The sequence below is a fragment of the Canis aureus genome, chromosome 25 (assembly GCF_053574225.1).
Source record: "Canis aureus isolate CA01 chromosome 25, VMU_Caureus_v.1.0, whole genome shotgun sequence".
Lineage (NCBI taxonomy): Eukaryota > Metazoa > Chordata > Mammalia > Carnivora > Canidae > Canis > Canis aureus.
Window position 1 is genome coordinate 21,906,640 of NC_135635.1, and position 24,343 is coordinate 21,930,982.

At 40.9% G+C, this 24,343-nt stretch overlaps 1 protein-coding gene and 1 long non-coding RNA gene across 5 annotated transcripts in view; one reads left to right on the forward strand and one right to left on the reverse strand.

Moving 5' to 3' along the window:
* RASSF8 (Ras association domain family member 8) overlaps positions 1–22,223 on the reverse strand; it is a 122,382-nt gene extending 100,159 nt beyond the window's left edge. The window contains exon 1 of one of the 3 annotated variants that reach the window (XM_077870680.1): positions 22,177–22,223. The gene's annotated coding sequence lies outside the window, so the exon portion shown is untranslated. Of the gene's footprint in view, positions 1–21,456; positions 21,476–22,176 lie in introns of those variants that run through there. The other 2 variants (XM_077870684.1, XM_077870681.1) reach the window with 2 other exon arrangements.
* A 447-nt stretch (positions 22,224–22,670) lies between these two features.
* The window catches only part of LOC144297080 (uncharacterized), a 180,783-nt gene continuing 179,110 nt past the window's right edge, over positions 22,671–24,343 (forward strand). Inside the window, exon 1 of one of the 2 annotated variants that reach the window (XR_013364140.1) lies at positions 22,671–23,248. This is a non-coding gene — a long non-coding RNA (uncharacterized LOC144297080). The remainder of the gene's footprint in view (positions 23,249–24,343) is intronic. The other variant, XR_013364139.1, reaches the window with a different exon arrangement.

Here is a 24,343-nt window from a genome sequence, read left to right on the forward strand (position 1 = left end):
TTGCACCTTTGCTTTCAGGGAGGGCAATGCTCTCACTTTTTCTGTCTGGCTTCTCTTCCTGCCTAGTCCAGCTTTTGTAGCTGCTCACTATTTGATTCTTACTCTACACTTTTACTCTTCTAGCACACGCTTGTCTATTAATTGGTTTTCACATATTACCACATGTGGGAAAGCAGAATGTCAAATTCAATATGCTCTTATCTTTGGGGGATAGTTTTAAACCATAGATAGGTTAAATTTAAATTAAAATTAGAAAAAATATGCATACCACTTCCTCACATTTATTCCATAGGTAATATATTCCAACCTATCCAAAAAACCATCTATATGAAGTTTAACTACCAAAATGCATCTACCACATGCTTCAGTGTGTAAATATTTGCACACAGCATTCACCAGGCTATAGCTTGTTTTTTGTATGTATGGGTGGGTGTCAAAACCCTAGCCTTACCTCAGTAGTAGAAATCTTTAAAATTTTAGCCCTCATTTCTTCTAACAATACTATGCTTGAGGGACACCTGGGTGACTCAGTCAGCTGAGCATTTGACTCTTCATCTCAGCTCAGGTCATGATCTCGGGGTTGTGAAACCAAGACCCGATTGGAGCTCCACACTCAGTGTACAGTCTGCTTGAGAGTCTCTCTGTTCCTCTCCTCTGTCCCTCCCTCTGCTCATGTGCTCACTCATACTCTCTAAAATAAATAAATAAACCTTAAAAACAAAAACAAAAACAAAAACTACACCTGAGATTCACTCAGTCTTTGGGCTATATAAAGTTGATGTATACACACACACACACACACAGTCACTAATCAGATACAATGCACACATGCCCTATTCATGCTCCATTAATATTTAGGGCAAAAATAACATCACCACAAACTTATTTTCCACATTTTGTTGACTTTTTAAAAAGATTTTATTCATTCATGAGAGACCCAGAGAGAAGCAGATGGAGAAGCAGGCTCCCGGTGAGGAGGCTGATGTGGGACTCGATCCCAGGATCTGGGGATCATACCCTGAGCCAAAGGCAGATGCTCAACCACTAAGCCACCCAGGTGCCCCTTTGTTAAGACTTCTATAATCAAATTAATGTGCCTGATAACAGGCACACTTCTTTATTTTATTAAACAGAATATACAAATAATAGTGTAACCTGCCTAGATATCTCAACAGCCTAGATGTATTTCGATATCTGCAACTTACTTTTTGAACCATTTCAGCATAAAGCCTGTAACCTGTAACACTGTTTAGGTTAGGCAATAGCTTTGACAGTAGTGGGAATCCACTGTCCAGGGTGGATCTGGTGGGCTCCCATCAGGAAGCCCATACTTCAGAGGTGGTTACAAGAGACAAATGCTTTGGGGACAATGCTCATTACCTACCGGATGGGTTTTCTTCAGTATAATCAGCAGCTTGCTAATTATAATTAGCCTGATGAATGTTAGAAATAGAATCACATTGGTGAAATTAAAGGATTCAAGTATGTGTGGCTTGTTAGAAGTTTTAGAGCTACTTCCACCCTTAAGTAAACTATAAGAACTTGTTGAAGCCTAGAACCCCTCATGACAAGTAAAAGACTAGAATCTCTCCTCTGCCATGCTATTGTCGGCTTCAAGTATATATTCCTTAAAAGGTGTATCAGAACACCTAAAAACATAAAGATCAGAACCTTCACCAAGCATACAAACCAGGCTGTATCAACAATTTAATGCAACTGAATGTTTATTTAAAAATTATCTGTATGTGTAGTTTAATCAAAATGTGCTTTCATTACAACCCAGTACCGAGGCCAGGTAGTCCTCACCTGCTTCAAGCTCTTTGGTAGATACCATTATCAACCTAATCTCCCAAATAAGACAGCCAGAAGGTTGGGCAGGACCAAACTGACTGTGGAAGGTGTAAATATCTGTTACATTAGACAGTGTAGTCTATGACTTCACTTTGCATGGACAATGTGAATGATGTTTAGTGTACCATTCTTACAGATTTGCCATAACCATCAAATGATTTAAAAGAGATAAAAATGATCTGAAAACTATAAGGTACCATAATCATGTACAATATTATTACAATATTTTGACTATACTTTGAAGTTAAAAAAATATTGGTCTTGCCTCTTTCTTGAATGTTAGTTTTATCTATGTGCCTGCCTCATTCTGCTGCTCCGGAACCCCTCCCCACCAAAGAGACACACACACACATACAGGTTTCTGTCTAAAGTCTAAAACATTTTGGACTGGAAAAAAGATAAGCAATATTTGTTATTTATTAACAATATCATTATTAATATGATTATATGTAGTACATAATAAATATAGCATTAAATAAGAAAATAATAAAGATAGAAATGAGGGAACAGAGGTTTTGTGACTGCCACTGTACATGCTCTTATTAGATAGGTGAGGTTGGCCAGTTTGACTTCCAGGTCCGTAAGGGTATTATATTTAGGCCAGTGCCAATCATTTAGGAGCTTAAAAATAACTTGATTTGACCTTAGAATTGAACAAAGTGTTCCAGATCAGCTCTCTCAATCAGAAGCTCAGAAGCCTCTGCATATTCAACCAGACTCTACTGTATGGTTTTTTGTTTTGTTTTGTTTTTTTAACAGAATGTTAGAAGTTCCATCTTCGTTTCTGATATAGATCTGAAACTTACTGTCATTACTATAATGCCATCAAATTACATTCACTCAGTGCTGATAAGTCCTTGCTGATAAGTCCTTACTTTTGTCCGTGTTCTGTGCCTTTGTTATCAGACTTGGGAAAAGTCTTGATCTCCCATACTCCTCAAAGACCAAAGGCCTAGGTTGAGGAGTTTAAGCTTGATCCTACTGACAAGGAGCCAAGGAGGAGTGTCTCAAGACCGAGTCCCACATCCTACTACTATGTGACCTTCCACTGTTGTTCCTCCATGACTGCTTTTCTGAATATGGTATGACTTCCCAAGTCTTTCCCAGTGCCAACACCACCCTCTCTCTATAGGAATTCTATAAGTTTAGTATTTGATGTCAGTGGTCCTAAACTACCAAAGCTAGTATCTTTGCCAATACTATGGCTGCCTTACAACCTAGATAGCCTCAATTATGACTTTTAAAAGGCCAACTCTGTTGCTCTTGGCAAAATCAAATCAGAATCGTAAAGCAAAATCCTCATTTTTTTTGATTTTACAAATATTTTAAGTTGTAAAGTGCTTACAAATATTTTAAGCACTTAACTTTGTAAGTCATATGGCTTAAAAATGATTCATAAAATTAGTATATACTTAACTTTGTCATCTTGCTGAATATTTGAAAAATGGAAAACAATTTCCTGCTAAATATGTGAGATTAAGAATAAAAACCCCAATGACTTAGTGGATTATTTCCAGAAATCAAAATAATTAGTTGAATGAAAGACACGTTGGTGGCTCAGTCAGTTAAGTGGCTGCCTTTAGCTCAGGTCATGATCTCATGAGTCCTGGGATAGAGCCTAGCCAGTCATGGGGCTGCTTCTCATATTCCCTTTGCTCCCCCACCCAAACCCCACTGTTTGGGCTCTCTCCTCTACAGTCTCTCTCTCTCGCTCTCTCTGTCTCTCTCAGAAAGAAGGAAAGAAAGAAAAAAAAAGAAAGAAATTTCTTTAAAAATTGATTAGTTTAATGAGAAAGGCTTATTACTAAGAGGTTAGGCTGTTCCTTTAAGAGAAAAAAAAAACAAGATGATTATAAGCAAACTCCCAAATAAGCCAGTTTCTTTTCGTGTAATGATTTCAGATGTAACGCATAATCTTAGCCATTTCAAAATATCATACCCAACAGGGATGAAACCATGCAAGCATCTCATGGATGTCATAACAACACGGCTGGCATACCTTCACTGGTAGTCAGAATCACTCAAGTGGAAGGCCATGGCATAATGACTTCATGGAACGAATCCTGGACCAAACACGGTCAGAAAGTCACTGTTTCTAATTTCATCTTGAACTCTCCCAAGAGTACTGAATGATCTTGGGCTATTCATTTAGGCTTTTTGAGCTGATTTCTCAAACTATAAGCTGTCTGAGCTGATTATTCCCAAAAACTGTTAAGAATCAAATTATATAATAGACACAAAAATAGTTGAAAAACTGAATAGTGAGCCACAAAAATCTAAGGTAAGAAGAACCAACACCAAGAGATTAGGCTGCTGACTGTGAAAACATCCTAAGATTCAAGACCAAAATCACAATTTCCTTGGTAATCAGTACAAAACCAGGAAAGTTCCTGTCACATGGTAATAATACTAGGCTTGTATTATACTGGGCTTATTCTGAACATAGCAAATGGGAAGGAGAACTAAAGGCAGAGGCAGGGCAGCCCGGGTGGCTTAGCGGTTTAGTGCCGCCTTCAGCCCAGGGCGTGATCCTGGATACCCAGGATCGAGTCCCGCGTCAAGCTCCCTGCATGGAGCCTGCTTCTCCCTCTGCCTGTCTCTGCCTCTGTGTCTCTCATGAATAAAAAAAAAAAAAAAAAAAAAGACAGAGGCAGCCTGAGTTGGAGAGGAAGATCAGAAGAAGACTTGTTCTTAAAAGCTTACTGCCTTGAATAAAGCTCAAATTCCTTAGTGCAGCATATAAGACCCTAACACCTGGCCCCAGCCACATATTCAGTCCCATTTCTTTCTAGTCCCAGTAATATACTCCAGATTGAGTGACTCTAGACACTGTGCTAACTCCCAAACATAGTGTACACATCAGTGCCTCTGGGCTAGCCCCCCACCACGGTCCTTTGGCTGAGATGGCCTTTTTCCAGTTCTCTAATCACCTTGCCTCACCTTTACACCATTGTCTACCAGTCCTATTTCTTTTGGTCTTTTAGTCCTTGATTGAAGTACAGTCTTAAAAATAAATTAATTAAATAAATAGGGATCCCTGGGTGGCGCAGCAGTTTGGCACCTGCCTTTGACCCAGGGTGCGATCCTGGAGTCCCGGGATCGAGTCCCACATCGGGCTCCCTGCATGGAGCCTGCTTCTCCCTCTGCCTCTCTCTCTCTCTATCATGAATAAATAAATAAAATCTTAAAAAAAAAAAAATAAAATAAATAAATAAATAAATAAATAAATAAATAAATAACACAGTCTTACTAAATTGATTTCTCTGCCTCCTATAGTTTTTAAGTAGCAAGTCTATCCTCTTTCCTTTTTTGCTATTATCTTTATTTACATAATAGGGTTTTTGAAAGTTCAAGTTTTGCTAACTAGACTGTAAGCTTCTTGAAAGAGAGGAGCCATTTCCAATCCTCAGAATACCATCTGCAAAAAGTATAATTCCTTCCATATAACATGTGCTTCATAAATGTTTGTTGATATAAACAAAGTGATCTGAATACACTATACTAGAAGACAGTGAGCAGTACTCTAAAACCCCAGTTATTTCTAAAGCAATCTCAAAATTTCCTCCTAATGTAAAATCTAAATAAATAGAAATCTTAATTCAGGACAGGAACAGAAAAACTGTGTTTCTCATAACCAATCATGCTATCAACAGAGACCAAAACAACCTTTAGGACAATGTGATATCCTTCCCCAAACCCTGGGGCGAGGTGGGTGGTGGTGGTGGTGGTGGTGGTGATTTCCTAACCTCAGCTCCTGCCATTTCCCAACTCCATTGTACACACCTAACTTTAGAGATATCAAAACTATTTGTAGTTCTCCAACAGACCATGTTCTCCCTTAGGTATTGTTCCTAAGGGGTGTCTATCATTCTATATGTATGGAGTATCCTCCCAGAAAATGCCTTTCATCCTCACATTTTAGCTGGAGAATGAATTTCCTTAAATCTTCCCTGATTTCTTCAAAGACTTAGGAAAATCTTTACAGAAACACTCACTTCCAATCTCACCCCAAAAACCTACATCTCCATTTTATCCATGATTACATTCCAAAAATTATTTCTTTAAATGCCTGGCCCAGATACAAATTATCTGGAAGATAAGACTGGTTCTCTTTGTTTTTGCATATCCAGCCTGTAGACAACTCAATAGATACTATGTGAATGGATCAAAGATGAGTTAAGGCACCGCCCATTAAACAGACATCATTTATCTACAAATAGCTAACCTCCCAGTAATGGGTTCAGAACCTAGTGCTCACCTATTCCTATATTAGGAGGAGGCAGACAAATTCAGAATGCATTCCCAGAAGTTTTCACTGCATGAGTATTACTCTCACAGAAACGATACCATCCATGAATACAGTTCCAAGCTGACAACCTCAAGCCCTATTCTATTTGAAGGCTCTAAGATAGTTAAAACTTCTAGTGATTTTAGGATTTTCAGTGCTAGAAAACATAATATTAATATAAGTTCCCTGCCTATTTTGTAGACCTTTGTGGGCTAGACTAAAATCTTAGATCTTCGTTTTAGTGTAAATACCTTTTGAAAAAGATATTCTAAGTTCCAAATCACTGTGGACTTCTAGAACACATTTCAAATCAGAGGCTTCCTTTAAACAATGTTCTCTTTGTAGATGAGACATTTCTCACGTGTCAGTGGGCTTTCCTCCTCCTTCCTTTTCGTTTTTACTTCCTTCATCCTCTGCTGAAAAATCACCTCAATAAAGCCCAAATAAAACAATCTTCTGGAGGGAAAACTCACACATGCTGTATTCACATATATGTTCTAATCTCAGCTGGGCCCTCAACACTGCTGCGCTTTTCCTGCATTCCCCCTGGACCCCTTAGTTCCTTGAGCGCATTGGGGTTGCCTGCCCCAAAGCTGCTTTGCTTTTGCACACACCACCACCTCAAACCTGTGTGCTTTCACTTACAGATGACCCTCGGCCCTCACTTCATAGAGAAAAGTAATGGCAACTGGACATGAGTTCCCTCCCTGCACATCTATCCTCTCTAATTGTAATTTTCCAATGAAGGACCTCACCATCTAGCAGACTCACAGACTCATTATCTCAAGAGCATCCTTATGCCTAGTTTCTAAGGAAGATATCATCACACCTAATTGACCAAAGGATGAGCAAATTGAGGATCAAAGAATTCAAGGAGGTGTCCACAGCCTGAGGGCTACTAAATGACAAAACAGAATCTGGTTCTCTTGCAATGCCTGGGTGGCTCAGTGGTTGAGCCTCTGCCTTCGGTTCAGGGCGTGATCCCGGGGTCCTGGGATCAAGTCCCACATCGGGCTCCCTGTGGGGAGCCGGCTGCTCCCTCTGCCTATGTCTCTGTCTCTCTCTGTCTCTCATGAATAAATAAAATGTAAAAAAAAAAAAAAAAGTGCTTCTCTTGATACTGAGTTCACACTGCACTGCACCACATCTGTTTCTGAACAGTCACAACTTGTTTTCTCAATTCTCCTCCACATGTCCTATGGTCTAGTTGAACTGGGTAACTAAATCTACCTAAGCACAAACAAACTTGACTTTGCATCTTTAAAAAAACAAACACAACCTTTTTCTGATTATTAAATATATGCTCATTACAAAAAATCCTGGAAAACAGAAAAGAACAAGATGAAAAGTTATCCATAATAAATAGTAATGAACAATTTACAGAACTATATACTATATGGGTGAATCATACATGTTGAGTGTGAAAAATTAAGACACAAAAGAGTACATGTTGTAGGATTCCATTTATATAAGGAACAAAACCGGTTAAAACTATGTAATGCCACTGAAAATTAAGAGCACAAGGGGGCCTGTGGGAATGATGATAATGTTCTACTTTTCTTTTTTTTTTAAGATTTTATTTATTTATTCATGAGAGACACAGAGAGGCAGAGACACAGGCAGAGGGAGAAGCAGGCTCCATGCAGGGAGCCTGACATGGGACTCAATACCGGGTCTCCAGGATCACACCCTGGACTGAAGGCAGTGCTAAACCGCTGAGCCACCCGGGCTGCCCTATTCTACTTTTCAATCTGGGCACTTGTTACATGGGTAAGTTCAGTGTGTGAAAATTCAATGAAGTATGTAGTTTGGATATGTATGTGTATACATAAAATACTCTGCCATATGCAATTATGTATGTAATACAGCCTCAATTCTCAATAATAGGCTTCCACAGATTATATCACCTCTCCCTGTATCTTCTACAAAACCTCACTCTTGAGTACAGTAAGTACTATTTGTTGAAGTGTTTTCAAAAGTCAAATAAAATATCCATTCCTACCAACCCAAATTTCAGTATCACCTTAATCATCCATGTAACATGAATGTTTTAGTCTTCAGCATTTAAAATTTTTTGTTTAGTCTACACAACTAAATGTTTATAGGCAGTTTAGCATGGTTCCCTTTGAGAGTGTAAATACTAGCTAGCATAGTGAGCTCATTCAACAACTAACAGTGCCATGATCCGAGAATCTAGGGAGAATCAGACAAGTTCCTGCCATCAAAGAGCTTATAGTTACTTGGCAGATAATTAAATATGGATCTTACTTACTTTCAAGGAGACCCACAATCAGCAGGAAATGTGGCATGAAACACATCCTGACCTCCCTACTCCTGAGCTTTCAAATCACAATTCCCATGATGTTAGCCCCAGAGCCAAACTGAAAACTCTGCCTTGGGTGGGTGCCTTCATATTCATTAGTCTGCAGATGAATGTGTTTGCTATATTTAAAATATTTTTTGAAGTATTTTACAAACATTATTAACCCTATCATTATCTGATTATGGATAATCTAATGACATGTCTAATGACACAAAAATATGATAGAAACAAAAGTAAAACAATAAAAATAGTTGAGAGTGGTGAAAAATATTTTTCTTTTTTTTCCCCTTTTACATATGGAATGAGGACTGGGAAGAATGATGAAGGGCAAAGGATCAATGGGGCTGAGGGTGAAAAAGGCTAACCTATGCCTATTATAACCTAGCAGTAATAATCAGTCAGAATAGAGAAGACAGATTTTCAGAAGTTTTTCCATTTTGAATGTACAAGATGATCACTGCTAAAGGTGGAAACTTGGCTCAATGTTAGTTCAGGAGGCCAGGAAATTGTTCTAGAACAGAAAGGGTGAACACAGCCAAGACTGAGCCCACTGAGGCTCCTGTAATTCAAGAGGTAAGGAGTGAAGTTGGATTCCAAGGGCTACTAAGGGGCTCCCCAGGGCTCCAAAGAGACCATGAAGGAGCCATCTGCCTCAAGAGATTTTTAATGTAGACAAAGCTGCTCCACTTTAAAAAAAAAAAAAAAGGATGCCCCACTGTACATCCAACAGCAAGGGCATAACTGGTTATAAAGCTTCAAAGAACCAACTTACACTCCTTGAACTGCACCGGGGGACTGCAGGCTTAAAGTCTTCTTAGTCACTTTGAACCTGTGAACAAATGAGCCTCTCAGAAGCTCATCTGTTTGAAATAGAGAATTTCTGAAATTACAACGCAAAGAAAGAAGAGAAATATGCATACATATGGTACAGAAAGAAAGCAAGATGGACTTCTAAGGGAGTGAGCACTTCCTTCAGGAAGAGAGGACAGCCAGGCTGGGTTTTAAACCTACAGAGTATGGGAAAGAGAGAGATTGAACCATTTTTTTCATGTGATCAAACAGCATATTTAGATGTTTCAGCATTAATGCATCAAACAGCTTATAATGTAATCCTGTTATGGTCTAGCACAAAGGACAGGTGAGGGAGAAGAGCTGGAGGGAGGCCAAGCAGGGAGGCAGGGTGGCCACCTGGCCAGTCCAGGACAGAGGACTAATGCCAGATTTCAGAAGTCCTGTATGCTATAACAAGAGTCTGAACTCAACCCTGAAGGCATTAACAGAGCTGAGTTTTTAACAAATCAGTGACACAGTAAGATTTCTGTATCAGTGCTCATCTGCTGATATGTGGAAGATGGGTCTCAGGTGGAAAGACTAGTGATGTGGCAACAATCTAAATGAGAGATGCTAAATTATAGTAGTGAATGAAGGTGAAATGAGAAAAATTTCCTCCGCTGTCCAGGAGGTAAAATCAGAAGAACAGAAGAATTAGTCAATGTGAAGTGGTGACACAGGAAAGGCAAGATTAAGAATAAGGTGGATGGTGGTGCCCAGGTGAGAAATACAGAAAGGAGTGAGGAGACATGTTGATCCTGAGGAACTGCTATGTTGATCCTGAGAAACTGCTATGTGGTTCAGTAGAGAAGGGTCTAGCAGTCCGAGTATAAAATGCTACAGAAACAGATTTGAAAGTCCATCACCAAAACAGCTAGAATAAAAACAATGAGACCACTCAGAACAAGAATTCTTACATTCTTAGGATATGGACCCTTTTGAGAACCTGATGAAAATTCTCATCACTTCCCTACCCCCCAACAAAATGTATAAAAAATGAACATTTTGGAAAAAATACCAGGCAGCTTATAGGCCCCCCGCTACCCACACAGGATCACAGGTTAAGAAATCTTAGGCCTAGGGACAGGAAGGCAGGTGGGAAAAAGTTCTAAAGCAGCGCTTCTCAACAAGGATGCTACATGGCGAATTGCACAGGACATGTCTTTACCATGCTGAATGCTGAGCACTCCAGCCCAGCCTCTGCCCACTGAACACAAGAAATACCCATAGCCTAGTCTCTGTGACAACCAAGAAAGGTCCCCACATATTTCCAAATACTACTACCCTGTTTGAGAACCACTGGTCAATAGGGAAAAAAGGAAGCAGCAAAGAAGACTGAGCCAGAAAGATCCGAGATGGGAGGAAAAGCAGATCTATTTCTCAGTAAGTCATCCTCATTTCCAAAATACATCCATAATATGACCAGTCTCCCTACTAGCACCTCAACTAAGCAGTCCCTTGAGTGAATTACTGCAATCACCATCTTCTCCTTTAAAAAAAAAAAAAAAAAAAAAAAAAAAAAGATTTATTTATTCATGAGAGAAACACAGAGAGAGAGAGAGAGAGAGAGAGAGGCAGAGACACAGGCAGAGGGAGAAGCAGGCTCCATGCAGGGAGCCCGATGTGGGACTTGATCCCAGGTCTCCAGGATAAGGCCCTGGGCTGAAGGCGGCGCTAAACCGCTGAACCACCCGGGCTGCCCTTGCAATCATCTTCTAATTGGTCTTCCTACTTCTTTTCTTCTCTTTTCCTTTTTTTTTTTTTTTAAGATTTTTATTTATTTATTCATGAGAGACACAGGCAGAGGGAGAAGCAGGCTTCTTGTGGGGAGCCTGATAACGGGACTCAATCCCAGGACCCTGGGATCACGACCTAAGCTGAAGGCAAATGCTCAACCACTGAGCAACCCAGGCGTCCCCCTTCCTTCCTAAGTCACCATGCTGTATATTACATTTCCTGGACATATATACCTTAGAAGCACAAGTTTGTACCTTCTGACTCCCTTCATTTCAACCCATTTCAACCAATTCCACTTCCCACCTCTGGGAACTACCAATCTGTTCTCTGTACCTATGAGTTGGGTGTTTTGTTTTATTTTTAGATTGCACATGTAAATGAAATCATACAGTATTTGTCTTTCTCTGTTCCTTTCACTTGAAAGCATAATGCTTTCCAGATCTGTCCATGTTGTCGCAAATGGCAACATTTCCATTCTTCTAGCTAAATCATATTCCTTTATTTTTTTCTTTATCCATTTTCTTTATCCATTCATCAACTGATTGACACTTAGTTGTTTCCATGTTTTGGTTACTTCTATTCTTATTTCCCCTGACAAGCCCCTTCCACATGCAACAAAATGAGTCTTTTTAATTTTCCCAATTGTATTTAATAAGCATTTTTATAATACTATCTGTCATGCTGTTTTTTATAAATATTAAGTCATTTCATCTTCATAACAACATTGTGAACTAGGTACCACTCCTATTCCCACTTTACCGATGAGGCACAGAGAAGTTATAGAACTATCACAAGGTCACAGAGCCAGCCAGTAAGTGCAGGGCTGGGAATTTAATTTAGGTAGCTGGCTCCACAGTTCATGTTCTTGCCTCCTACTCCGTGCTTCTCTCTAATTCATTCATTCCTCTGTTCAAGATCTTCACCTGTCCTCTCAAAAAGAGTAAAAACCAAGATCCTTGTTAGAGCCAATAAGTGCCTGGTATATGGACCCCATTACCTCCTCTACCTTGTCTCCTGCTTCTGTCCCCTGCCTTCCCAATATTCCCAGCCTCACTGATTTGGCAGCTATGATATGGGCACAATTGTATGCACCTTCTTCAGTGCCTCTGTAGTCACTGTCTCCTCTATGGGGACTGTTCTTCCTCAGACAGCTGTGGAGTTATTTCCTTCACTTCATTAAGGTCTCTACTCAAATATGTTCTCACAAATAAGAACTTCCCGCCCATCTAATATCAAATACTCCCATCCCCAGCATTTTCAATTTCTCCAACTTGTTATATTTTTTCCCTCTGATGCATTTATCATCCTATAAAGAATGTAAAATTATGCATTCATTATCTAACTTCCTCCAGTAGAGTGCACTTTCTATGAGGGCTGTTTTGTGTGTTTTGTTCTCTGTTACAGTTCCCTGCATGGAAGGTCAGGCAGTTCACTTCTGAATGAATGAATGAATGAACAAAGAGAGAGTGTTGACAAGAAGTCTGAAGACAGAGGGAGATGGCTCAATAGTGTAAACATACTACAAAAAGCTTCTGTTATATTAAAGGGAACAAGTTTCCAATGATTTTGGCTATTAAGAAATTGGTTTCTGTAGCAAGAAATGTTTCCAAAAAATGATAGTTAGCTGGGGAGTGAGTTGGTAGGTAATACAGAAGCATTAAACACAAACTCCTGTCAGAATGTGGCTAAGAAAGCAGATAGCTAGAAGGAGTAGCAATGTCAAGAAAGATTTGAGCATATTCTTTCCAGGCTGAGGGTAAAGAGATAAGGAAAGATGAGGCTGAGATTCAAGAGAGAAGGGATTACTAATAGAGAATGGCCTAGGGGATAGCCAACTCCAGACTGTGAGGGATGAGGAGGACCATCCATGTCAACTATCAAATGCTCTTCTCCCACCCTTGGATGATCTACAATGACCATGTTCTCTTCTGAGACCATTGGTCTGGACAGATTATGGAGTATCTATCCTCCCCAGAGAGCACTGCAGCCTCTTTCAGACTCCTAGTTCAGACAGAACCAGTATATACAGTTTACCAGAGTTGGATAAGGGGAAAGGCACTAACCCATCACTGAGACATTTCATATGCATTCATTCCCATATATGGACACCTATAAACATCACTTTTATTCCAAAACAGCCCTGAGTGATGATTTAGTAACCCCATTTAAAGGAAATTTGAGAAGGGGTGAGCTTTATAACTACACCAAGGCTACCCAGGTCCAGTCAGGCTTTTTTTTTTTTTTTTTTTTTTTTTTAAGATTTATTTATTTATTCATGAGAGACACAGAGAGAGAGAGAGGCAGAGACATAGGCAGAGGGAGAAGCAGGCTCCATGCAGGCAGCCTGACGTGGGACTCGATCCCAGGTCTCTAGGATCACACCCCCGGCTGAAGGCAGCGCTAAACCACTGAGCCACCCAGGCTGCCCTCTAGTCAGGCTTTTAACTGAAGCAGGCACTCGGAAAGGTTTACATAAAGGCTACAGTAAGGAAACTAGAAATTTTATTAAACACGACCAAAACACATTCATTCTTAAGTATAGGATTTAGTTGCTTTTCCTTTAGTTTGTGTCATCTGGCTGATGACACAAACTAAATGTCACCATGAATGTCAATTGATAAAATAAAAAGAGATACAACCGACAACTCATTTTCTACAAAGAAAAAAACAGTCTTTTTAATAAATGGTGGTAGAACAATTAGATTTTCATATGCAGAACAGAAAATGAACTTCAATCCAAAACTTACTCAATATAAAATATTAACTCAATAGACCAAACACATTAACAGACACCTTGCCAAAGACATAGACATGGCAAAAAAAGCATATGAAAAGATGCCCCACATCAAATGTCATCAGGGAAATATCAGTTAAAACAGCAATAAGATAATACTATACACCTATTAGAACGGTCAAAATACAAAACACTGAGTACACCAAATGCTGATAAGGATGTAAAGGAACAGGAACTCTCATTTGTTGCTGATGGGAATGCAAAATGGTACAGTCGCTTTGGAAGACAGTGTGGCAATTTCTTATAAAATTAAACAGACTCTTACCATATGACCCTGTAATTGTGCTCCTCTGTATTTACCCAAAGGAGTTGAAAACATGTCCACACAGAAACCTGCCAATGGATGCCTACCGCAGGTTTATTCATAATTGCCAAAACTTGGAAGCAGACATATCCTTCAGTAGGTGAATGGATAAACAGACAGTGGTACATCCAGATAATGGTATATTATTCAGTGCTAAAATGAGCTATCAAGCTTGAAAAGACATGAAGAAACATAAATGCATATTAGTAAGTAAAAAAGCCAACCTGAAAAGGCTACATACCATATGATTCCAACTCTAAGACATTTGGGAAAGGGCAAAACCATGGAGACAGTACAAACATCAATGGTTTCCTGGTGTTAGTTGAAAGAGAGGGATAAAAAGACAGAGCAAGAAGATTTGTAGGGCAGTGCAGCTACTCTATGATGCCACAGTGATGAATACATGTCATTATACATTTGCCCAAACATATAGTACTTAAAACACCCAAGAGGGAACTCTAATGTAAAATCATGGATTTTGGGTGATAATGATGTGTCAGTGTAGGTTCAACTGCAACAAATGTACCATTCTGGTGGGGAATGCTGATAATGGAGGAGGTGAGACAGGTGTGAGGCAGGGAGTATATGGGAAATCTCTGCACCTTCCTCTTAGTTTTGCTGTAAACCTAAAATTGCTCTAAAAAATAAAGTCTATTTTAAAAAGATAACTTAAACCAGATCATAGACTTGAACATAAACCCTAACACTATAAAACTTCTAGAAGAAAACAGAAAATTTCTAGAAGAAAATCTCTGTGACCTTAGCTTAGGCAAAGGTTTTCTTAAAAAGGACACCAAAAGCACAATGTATAAGAGAACAAAACCATAAGCTAGACTTCATCAAAATTTAAAAATCTGGGACGCCTGGGTGGCTCAGCAGTGGAGCGTCTGCCTTCGGCTCAGGGCATGATCCTGGAGTCTGGGATCGAATCCCACATCGGGCTCCCTGTATGGAGCCTGCTTCTCTGTCTCTGCCTCTCTGTCTCTGTGTTTCTCATGAATAAATAAACAAAATCTTTAAAAAAAAATTTTTTTTTAAATTTCTTATCTTCAAAGTCACTGTGAAAATGAAAGGACAAGTCACAAACTGGAAAAAAAATCTTTGCAAAGCATATATTTGATGAAGGACTTCTCCAAAATATATAAAGAACTCTCAAAATTCAATAATAAGAAAACAATCAACCCAGTAAAAATGTGGACAAAAGTCTTGAACAGGCACTTCACCAAAGAAGATATAAAGACAGTAAAAAATACATTAAAAGATGCTCAACACCATTGGTCATTAGGGAAATGCAAATTAAAATAAAAATGAAATACCACTAATGACTATAATTAAAAAGACTAATAAAAGAATGAAAAAAAAAGACTAATCATACTAAGTGTTGGCAAGGATGTGAAGGAACTAGCATGCTTATGAACTGCTGGTAGGAAGTAAAATGATCTAATCACTTTGGAAAGCAGTTTGGCAGTTTCTGAAAGAGCTAAACATGTCTACCATGATTCTGCCATTCTACTCCTAGGTTCTTCCCCAAGATTAATCAAAGCATATGTCCATACAAGGATGATACGCAAATGTTCACAGCAGCTTTGAACAGACAAAAATTAGAAACAACCCAAATGTCCATCCACAGGTATGTATATAAATAAATTGTTGTATATTCATATAATGGAAGGTTATTCAGTAATGAGAAGAAATAAACTATTCTTCTCATGTATATATCAACATGCATCTCCAAACAATTATTCTGAATGAAAGAAGCCAGACCGAAAAAGACTATATACTACATGATTCCATTCATTTAAATTCTGGAGAATGCAAGCTACTGTGCAGAGACAGAAGCAAAGCTGCTGAGGCGAGGGGATGATGGACAGGCAAGGGCTTGCAAATGGGAACGGAGAAACTTGGGGAAGGTGATGCATATATTTACTATCTTGTGATTTCATATTTATATATATAGGTTGAAGCTTATCCAATTGTACACTTAAATGTGTACAGTTCATTGCATGTCAGTAAGCTGCTTACCTCAGCTTTCCTCAGTGAAGATATTTTAAAAAAAAGAAAAGAAAAAAATCATTATATACAAAAAAGAAAAATATAGCACAAACTACTTTAGGTTTCCAGACATTTTTTTTTTTTTTTTGGTTTCCTGACATCTAATGGCATCAAGTATTAGAACTTGCTCCAAAAAAAAAAAAAAAAAAAAAGGAACTTGCCCCAGAAATGACCAAATTCTACCTTAAACACTGCAAATTATTCCCAACCTATCTTTCAATAGTATTTCTATGTAGGGCTTCAGAGATTAAACATCTATTCAAATACTTAAGCAAAAATTAGAGTAATATTTATTTTACTTTTCTGTCCAATACCTCTCCATTGAGAGAATCCTAATTTTTTAAGTGTATGTACTTCTGTCTAAAAAATAATTTAACTTGAAGTGATTCTCCAATAATAAATTACTATAATTAAAAATTAAACATGATTTAGCCAGAGGCCAATGACAGTTAACAAGTGACAAAATGTATCACCCACATGAATAAAACCTGGTAGGAAATTATTACAACCCTCCTCTTGTTACAACCTGTACTCATATCTGATTTCTTATCAAAACAAAGAGTTAAAACACATGCTACTGAGTAAAAAAATATTTTTCTTAATACATAAAACTTGGACAGCACTGGAGTTAATTGTAATGAGCTTTGGGATATATTTGAATGTGGCAAAAAATATATATATATATATTGCCAAAAATAAGTCTTCTAAATCCTATAGCGAGGCTGTGAAATAAATAGGTAATAGATATTATTGGTGCTATAAAGCCCCAGGCAACTTGTTCAAGGTCACCCAAAGTAACCAAGTAAGCGTGTATACATCAGGGAAAAAAGCAATTGGGGTTTTAAACAATAAATTTTTTCTACTCCACAGTAGTAGCTACTCATGGTGCAAATGTCCTAGAGCACAGAGACCTACCTCAAAGACAAATCAAAGGGCGTGCCCCTGTCTGGCCCCACTTCCAATATTTTTATACAAGTAAAATCAGGTCTAAATAAATAAAAAGGTAAGGTAATGGGTTGGGCTAGAGAGGGCTTGTCTGTCTTGCCATGCCTTCCTAACTAGAAAATAAAGAGTGTAGAAATGGGGGAACAAAAACAATTTCCCTGAATAAAGAAACAAATGTATGAAAAGCTAAAGGTTCCTTTTTATGATTTTGATCAGGTAAACTACTTACTCTTCTTCTGCGAGACCACTTAGCCCAGAGCTTGGCACATAATATGGGACTTAAAAATGGTTTTTTAGGGAACCCTGGGTGGCGCAGCAGTTTAGCACCTGCTTTTGGCCCAGGGTGCGATCCTGGAGTCCCGGGATCGAGTCCCACGTCGGGCTCCCGGTGCATGGAGCCTGCTTCTCCCTCTGCCTATGTCTCTGCCTCTCTCTCTCTCTCTGTGTGACTATCATAAATAAATAAAAATTTTTAAAAAATGGTTTTTTAATCTTCCCTGCTCTCCTGACCCAAGGGCATCCAGCTCCTTGCTGACAAAACTGAGAGTCCAGACCATTTATAAGGCAATACATTCTAGAGAAACCCAGACGTTAAGTGCAAACAAATAAATCATGAAAAAAGTAGAATCAACTTCTAAATTCTCTGTATACCTCTGACCTACAAAATACAAAACTAGAAAGGAATTGGGATTATACTCTAAGGATGCAAGGGAAAACTCTAAAAGGAAACTCAAATCCTAAGAAACAAGTCAAAAGAAAATGTGGGTGATTATGTAAGAATTAGAGCCTAGAAATATTAAGAACATAAATACTTCAGAGCAATAGTACATCAAACTAATAATGTGTAAGGAGCAACCACATGACAAAAATACTCAAAGCTTTAAGCCTTCCTTGGCCTTGGAAAGTCATGAGATTTTTTTGGCTAAAAGAAAGAATGCTTTAGTGAGAGAAAGAAAAAGAATATCCAGACGTCTGGGTGGTTCCAATTTTTAAACAACTACTCTGCTACCTTAACTAAATATTCAAATGATATCTAGTTATTTATGTAAGTCACATCAACAACTGGACAGTACTAAACATCCTTAGAACTCTCAATTTTCTACTACTTTTCTCTACCTTCCTTTGAAGTGTGGCGCTGAGTTATCAACAGCTGCTGACTAATGTATTATCATATGACATGTAAAAATAATATGACATAGTAAGATTTTTTTTTTCAGTAATCCTGTGATGAAAAAAAAGCATAATTACTTTAATGATGTACTCAGAAAAAGGATTATCTACAAAAGAAAATCATAAGGGTAACACTAATTAAAAGGTGTCTCAATTTATTACTATGAATTTTCCACAGAGCCCAAATGCATTAATTTTACCTGTTATCTGCAAAGGCTGTTTCATGTTATACATAACACACCAGAAAGGAAGAAAAACAGGAGAGAACCAGTCTGGCTTTTCTGTTATGAAAAGCAGATTGAACAGTGATAAAGAAGGCAATCAAGATACAAATACAAAACCAATATTATTATCTTACTCATTATAATAAGAACCACTTATTGAACACCTAACTAAATGAACCAGGCATGGAGTATGGACTAGTGAATAAACCAAGCATTATTTCTGCCCTGGAGGGCAAAAGAGAAACATTAAGTAGTTAAATAATATACAAACATTAAGAAGGAAAGATGTTTAATGTTATACTAAGATTAAGAAGGAAAGATGATTGAGCTTTGAGGGAGAAAAATAAAGGAATTCTAAATTACATGATGATAAGGGTGATAAGACATTTATAAAGAGAATATTTGAATTTTTACCCAAGGATGACAAATAGCTCAAGGACATTGTCCTAAAATAAACTAATAGCATGAGCTAGAGCCCTGAGTTGAGTCTGCTGGAGAACTGGACAATGTGGTTGGCAAAGAATGAAGATGATGGGCAGTGGCCAAATCATGCAGGACCTTATTGAAGATTTCATATTTTATCTGGAGAAATAAATGTGTTTCCCAAAAGCTTTGAAGACTTTAAACATCAAGTGACTTTTTTTTTTTTTTTCTTTTTAGGTTGCTGGTTGGAAAAGGGACCAGAAGTGGTACAGAGTATGTGCAGAAGGCAACGGGAAAAGATAATAGAGGCTTCAAGCAGAATGTAAGCATAGTGGAGGCTGAAAATCAGACAGATTTGAAAGAGATTTTTCCATAAAAGTAGATCAGGACTTTGTGACAAGCTGGTTGGGGGAGGGGAGCGGTTTGGAAGAGGTGACAGAAGAGAAGAGAATTAAGGATAAACTCCAGCCTTCTGGCCTGAGCCACCTGCTGGATAGATGAGATGAAAATCAGAGAAGAAACTGGAGAGGTTGGGTAATCAAGAGCTCAGTTCTGGAGGAGTGTGAGATGATGCCATTTATTGGCTATGATGTACCAGGCACTATATTAGATATTCTACGTATCACAGCATCCCCTTTAGCAGCAGTATCCCCATCTGACAAAAAAGAAACTGTAGATCATCATGTTGAAGTAGCATGCCGAACTTCACTCAGTTCAAAGTGACAAAGTCACATTAGCCACCCAAGTCTGGTTGGCTGACTGTGGAGTAAGCATTCCTTCCACTATACACAGGTCTTGGAAACTGTATCTACATTTTGCATTTTGCAATCTATTTAGAGTTGGAGCAAGCTAGCACCCAAGGAGAGCAAACAGGTGATACATTATTTTTTTAAAATCCAAATTCTCAGATTTATGATGCATAATGTTTTCCTATCCCATTCCTATCCCCACTCCACTTGTATCAGCAATGTTTCGAACACCAGGAAGGTATCTAGGACCTTAAGGTTTTACAATAAAGGAGCAAAGTCACTATGCCAGGAATGAACCATAAGAGCAACAAATAGCCAGCAGCAAACACTGTTTCTACTCTCAAGCCATAGACACATCAACATAAGAGAGATCAATTGAGCAAGAAATTCTGAAAAACTGTTTCTCAAAAATGGCTAAGGCATTCAAGTCAAAAATTAATGCAAGCTACCCAGTACAGAAGACTGCAAGGGCCAAGTGCTGAGATTCCCATTAAAAAATCAAAACCTTCAAAGAACAGAATGTTAGGCAAAAAGAAATGATACCACAACTGTGTAGAATTTAATATATGCAATTCTCAAATATCTCAGCAAAATACCAAATTCAGTAAATATGCACACTAAAAGCAACCTAAACATTCTCTCTTCTTTTTAAAAGCTTTTCCCTGCAGCATGATGACACTTTAGCAAACTGAAATGCCTTTCCTATCTGCAGAGTCTCATGATTTTCTCCCTCTCTGGGCTGATGTCTCCCTCAGCTACTGAAGCCCAGAAATTAGGCTTGATTAATGAACCTAGAAAGAACTTAATGCATTACTAACAATTGTGTCTATTATTGAAAGTTCCAGCTTGAGACTCTTGAAAGGGGAGAAAATGAGGAAAGGGGAGATTTTGGAAAGGTTTTATCACCTACATTACAAATTATATTTTGGTAGGGTCTGATCCTGCAACAGAATAATCAGATTACATTTAGTCTTCTTAAGGTGGGGTATGGTCATATGTAATTTTCATGGTTTGGGGACAGTCTGCCATGGAGATAAATAAAAAGTAGCATTAATATGTCCACTAAAGGATAAACACACAAACCACCCTCCAAAATGATAGTACTACTGCGTCCTTCGTCCTGATTCTTGCATCCACCTGGCACTCCTCCCTGCAGAGGTCTAGCTGGCATTCATTCCTGCCTCACCCAGGCAAAAGACAGGATGCTGAAAATCCATTTAGAAAGCTTCCCATTTTTTATTCCTTCATAACAGGATGGCCAACTCCTGGCAACTAAAAGATGAAAGACTCTAAAAAAACAAAAACAAAAACAAAAACAACAAAAAACAACTACCTGAGGCCTTCTACCATAATGAATGGTTAATCCAATCGGCAGCAAAGCAGAAATCTGGTCACATTTAAAGGTCCTTTCTGGTGACACGACAGATCTAATGAGAAACTGCTGAGCCACATCACACTGGAAAATCCGTAAATGTTCCTCCTCGCTGTTACCAGGATGGAAGAATTTTTTTTTTTTTTTTTTTTTTTTTTTTTTAAGGCTTTGATGTACTGACACAGCTAACCTGATGGGTCTATAACACAGCTATGTGCCCGGCATCTATCTCCCCTTCTAAATCCCTAAAGATCACGGGCAACACTGACCCGTAATTACATTCAACGCTTGCACTGCACAAGATGCCATTCGATGCTTGAAAAAAAGTAGTGGGTTCGCAACACCAGGCGGCTCTGTGATGCTAAAATAACAACGCAACACTCGACTACGAACCCAGGTACTCGGCTTGGACGCTCCGGTGCCGCACAAGGACCCACATTCCAGGCTCACGTTCCTTCGGCTTGAAGCCCTAGTAAGCTTTCTGCGATGCACCCTCGCAAAGTTTCTAGGCTGCGACACGGAATGTTGCAGACTCTTGCGGACGCCCCCTCCCCTGACCGGTCGGCGGCAAGGGGGAGCACAGGGACCGAGGATGGTGAAGCGTTCAAGCAAAATTTGAAGACCTAAAATGCCAAAAAACGTGTTTGCGGAGAGGAAAGTGAGCTGAAGCGTTCACCAAACGGCCGGCCGCCAAGCGAGCACCCGATTTCCATGGGGGGGGGCGGAGGGGGGAGGAATACATAAATATATATATATATATATAAATTAAAAAAAAATATATATATATATATACTAAATGCTATACATTCCCCGGGCCAACAAAAGTGGCCTCCAAACTCGCCTGCCAAGGACACTGGGAGGAAACGGAGCCGCAGGGCGCGAGCCTGTACTTCTCGCTCCGAGGCGCGTGTGCGGCGGGGAGGACGCGCAAAGGCCGACACGACGCCGGGGAGAAGGTGAAGCGGGCGGACCTGCGGGCCCGCGGGGAGACCCGAGGTGGAGACCGAAGGCTGACGGGGCGGGGAGCCGGGAGCCCCGAGGCTCCGGGAGGTGCAGGGACGGGTCCCGGACGCTGCCCAGAAACCGCGGCGGCCCAGTAAAGTTAATACTTACTCAGTTTCGCAACTGCGCCGCCCCCGCAGGCCGCCCGGCGGGGCCGCCCGGCCGGGGCGCTGGGGACGCGGCGGCGGCCGAGGCTCGGCGGCCGCCCAGCGCCCGTCCCGGCCGCGCCTCCCTCCGCCGCGCTCGGCCGGCCGCGCGCCCCGCGCTGGCGGGAGGCCCCGGCTGCCGGCGCGCCCTCCTCGCGCACCTCCCGGCCGGCGCTAGGTGAGCGCGGACGCCCGCGGTGTGGCTGCCGCCGAGTGCTAGCGCGCGGGCAGCGGCTGCGCCGCCCGCGGGGGCCGCCGCCGCCGCCGCCGCGGCCCGTCAGGCGAGGCTCGGCGAGGAGCGGGGCGGCGGGCGCTGCGCCGGACGGCGGAGTCGGCGGCCGGCTCGTTCCCGCGGCCGGTGCCTCTGGGCTGGGGGCCGGGCTGGGGGCCGGGCCGGGCTGGGCGGCCGGGCGGCTCCGCCCCTTCGCCGGGCCGCGGGCAGAGCGCGCGAGAGGAGCGGCGCGGGGGCGCCCCCCTCGGCCGGGCGCTCGGGTTACAGCCGCGGCTCCGCGGCTTCTCCGCCCGCGCCTCGCCGGTTCGCCGGCGCCCCGAGAGACATTGTAACGGAACTGGGACGCCAGCGCTGCATTGTGGGAGCTTTGAAAGCGGCGGGGGGGACGCGGCGCGGCGCGGCCGAGCTCCCCCCGGCCGGCGCCCCCTGGCACGCGGCCCCTCCGCCGCTCGGCGCGCGCCACGGCCCGGGCCGCCGAGGCCTGTGGACCAGAAGTGCTGAGGCGACCGGCGCCTACTGACTCACAGGAGCAAAATCTTCCACAGCCCGGGGTGAGACTCGTAGAACTGCCCTCTGCGGTCATCCCGGAGAGTAGGAGGCTTTTTCTGCAGACGCTTAATAAAGAAAAGGAAAAAGAAAGAGAGAGAGAGAGAGAGAGAGAAAAAAAAAAAAAAGCCTTTCCATCCCCCCAAGAACCGGGTTTTGCATTGCTTTTCATCTGGAGTGGCAGTGATTCAGCGGCCCCCTCCTCAGCAGCAGGCAGTGACAGAGGCAGGAGACGAGAAACACAGCGAATGAATCAGACGTGAGTAACCCGAGTTTAGAAAGAGCTGGGCTCGGATTCAGAAAACTGCCTCCCCCTCCCCCCCGCCCCCATTAAATACAGCAAATAGTGGAGGAGGAAAACCAGTGCTTTCATGAGGAATTTCATTAGGAAATGCAGATGTGTATGTGGGTCCCCCTATTCCACCGTTTCCTCCTCCTCTTCTTCCTTTTCACAGCACGCGGTCACTCCAGCCACTGGACAAAATTCAGTCTTTGGTCCAGGCTTGTGCTCGCACGTGCTCACAACTCAGCAACAGCTATTAATTTGGAGGGAGATGGAGTGAAGATAATGGATGAGATACGGGGAAGCCTTCCAATTATAAAATGCCCCTTTTAATTCTCCAGACAGTCTTCTTCTTCTTTTTTTTTTATTTTTTTATTTTTTAGATCAAAACAAGGGTATTAAATTTGAAGTACAACTTGTTACAGCTCATCTTACTGAGGGCCTGATTTGTTTTGTTTTGGGTTTGTGTTTGTAGGCCTTTTTGTTTCTTCCTCTTGTGTTTTGACCTTTAGTTATGGCACAGCTCATTAGTTCCTTTAAGTTGGAGGTGAACTGAGGAGAGAGAAGGATACAGTAAGACTCGAATTTGGCTGATCAACGTTTTTGGAGGATTCGAGGGCAAGAAGAGTTCTCTAATGATTCAAATGCAAAACCTGAGGGAGTTTTAGTTAAGGTGATTCTGTAGAGCATGGATCCTCTGCTCAGAGGACATTTCCAGCCTTAACGTTAACATTTCCTAAGCTCTCATTCCCCTGTCAACCTTTCACTCCGCTGAACAACATCAGTCACCCCGCCTAATTGCCAAATCTAATGGAAAAATTTAATCCCCATTTTGTCGTGCCCTTTGTGGCATTTGCCAATTTTGACCTCCCCTTCCTACTTAGGACTCTCCTCCCTTTTTTGTTGATGCTGCTGCTTTTGTTGATAATCATCCCTCTTTTGTGGAGGTCTTGAAACAGAGGTGAGTGATAGCTGGCAGGAGTGTGGCTCTTGTTAAACTGGGATTCAGGATCTTACCAAAGGACATATCCTTTAACTTTCTGAGGGGGCAGGGGCAGTAGAAGAACCTTA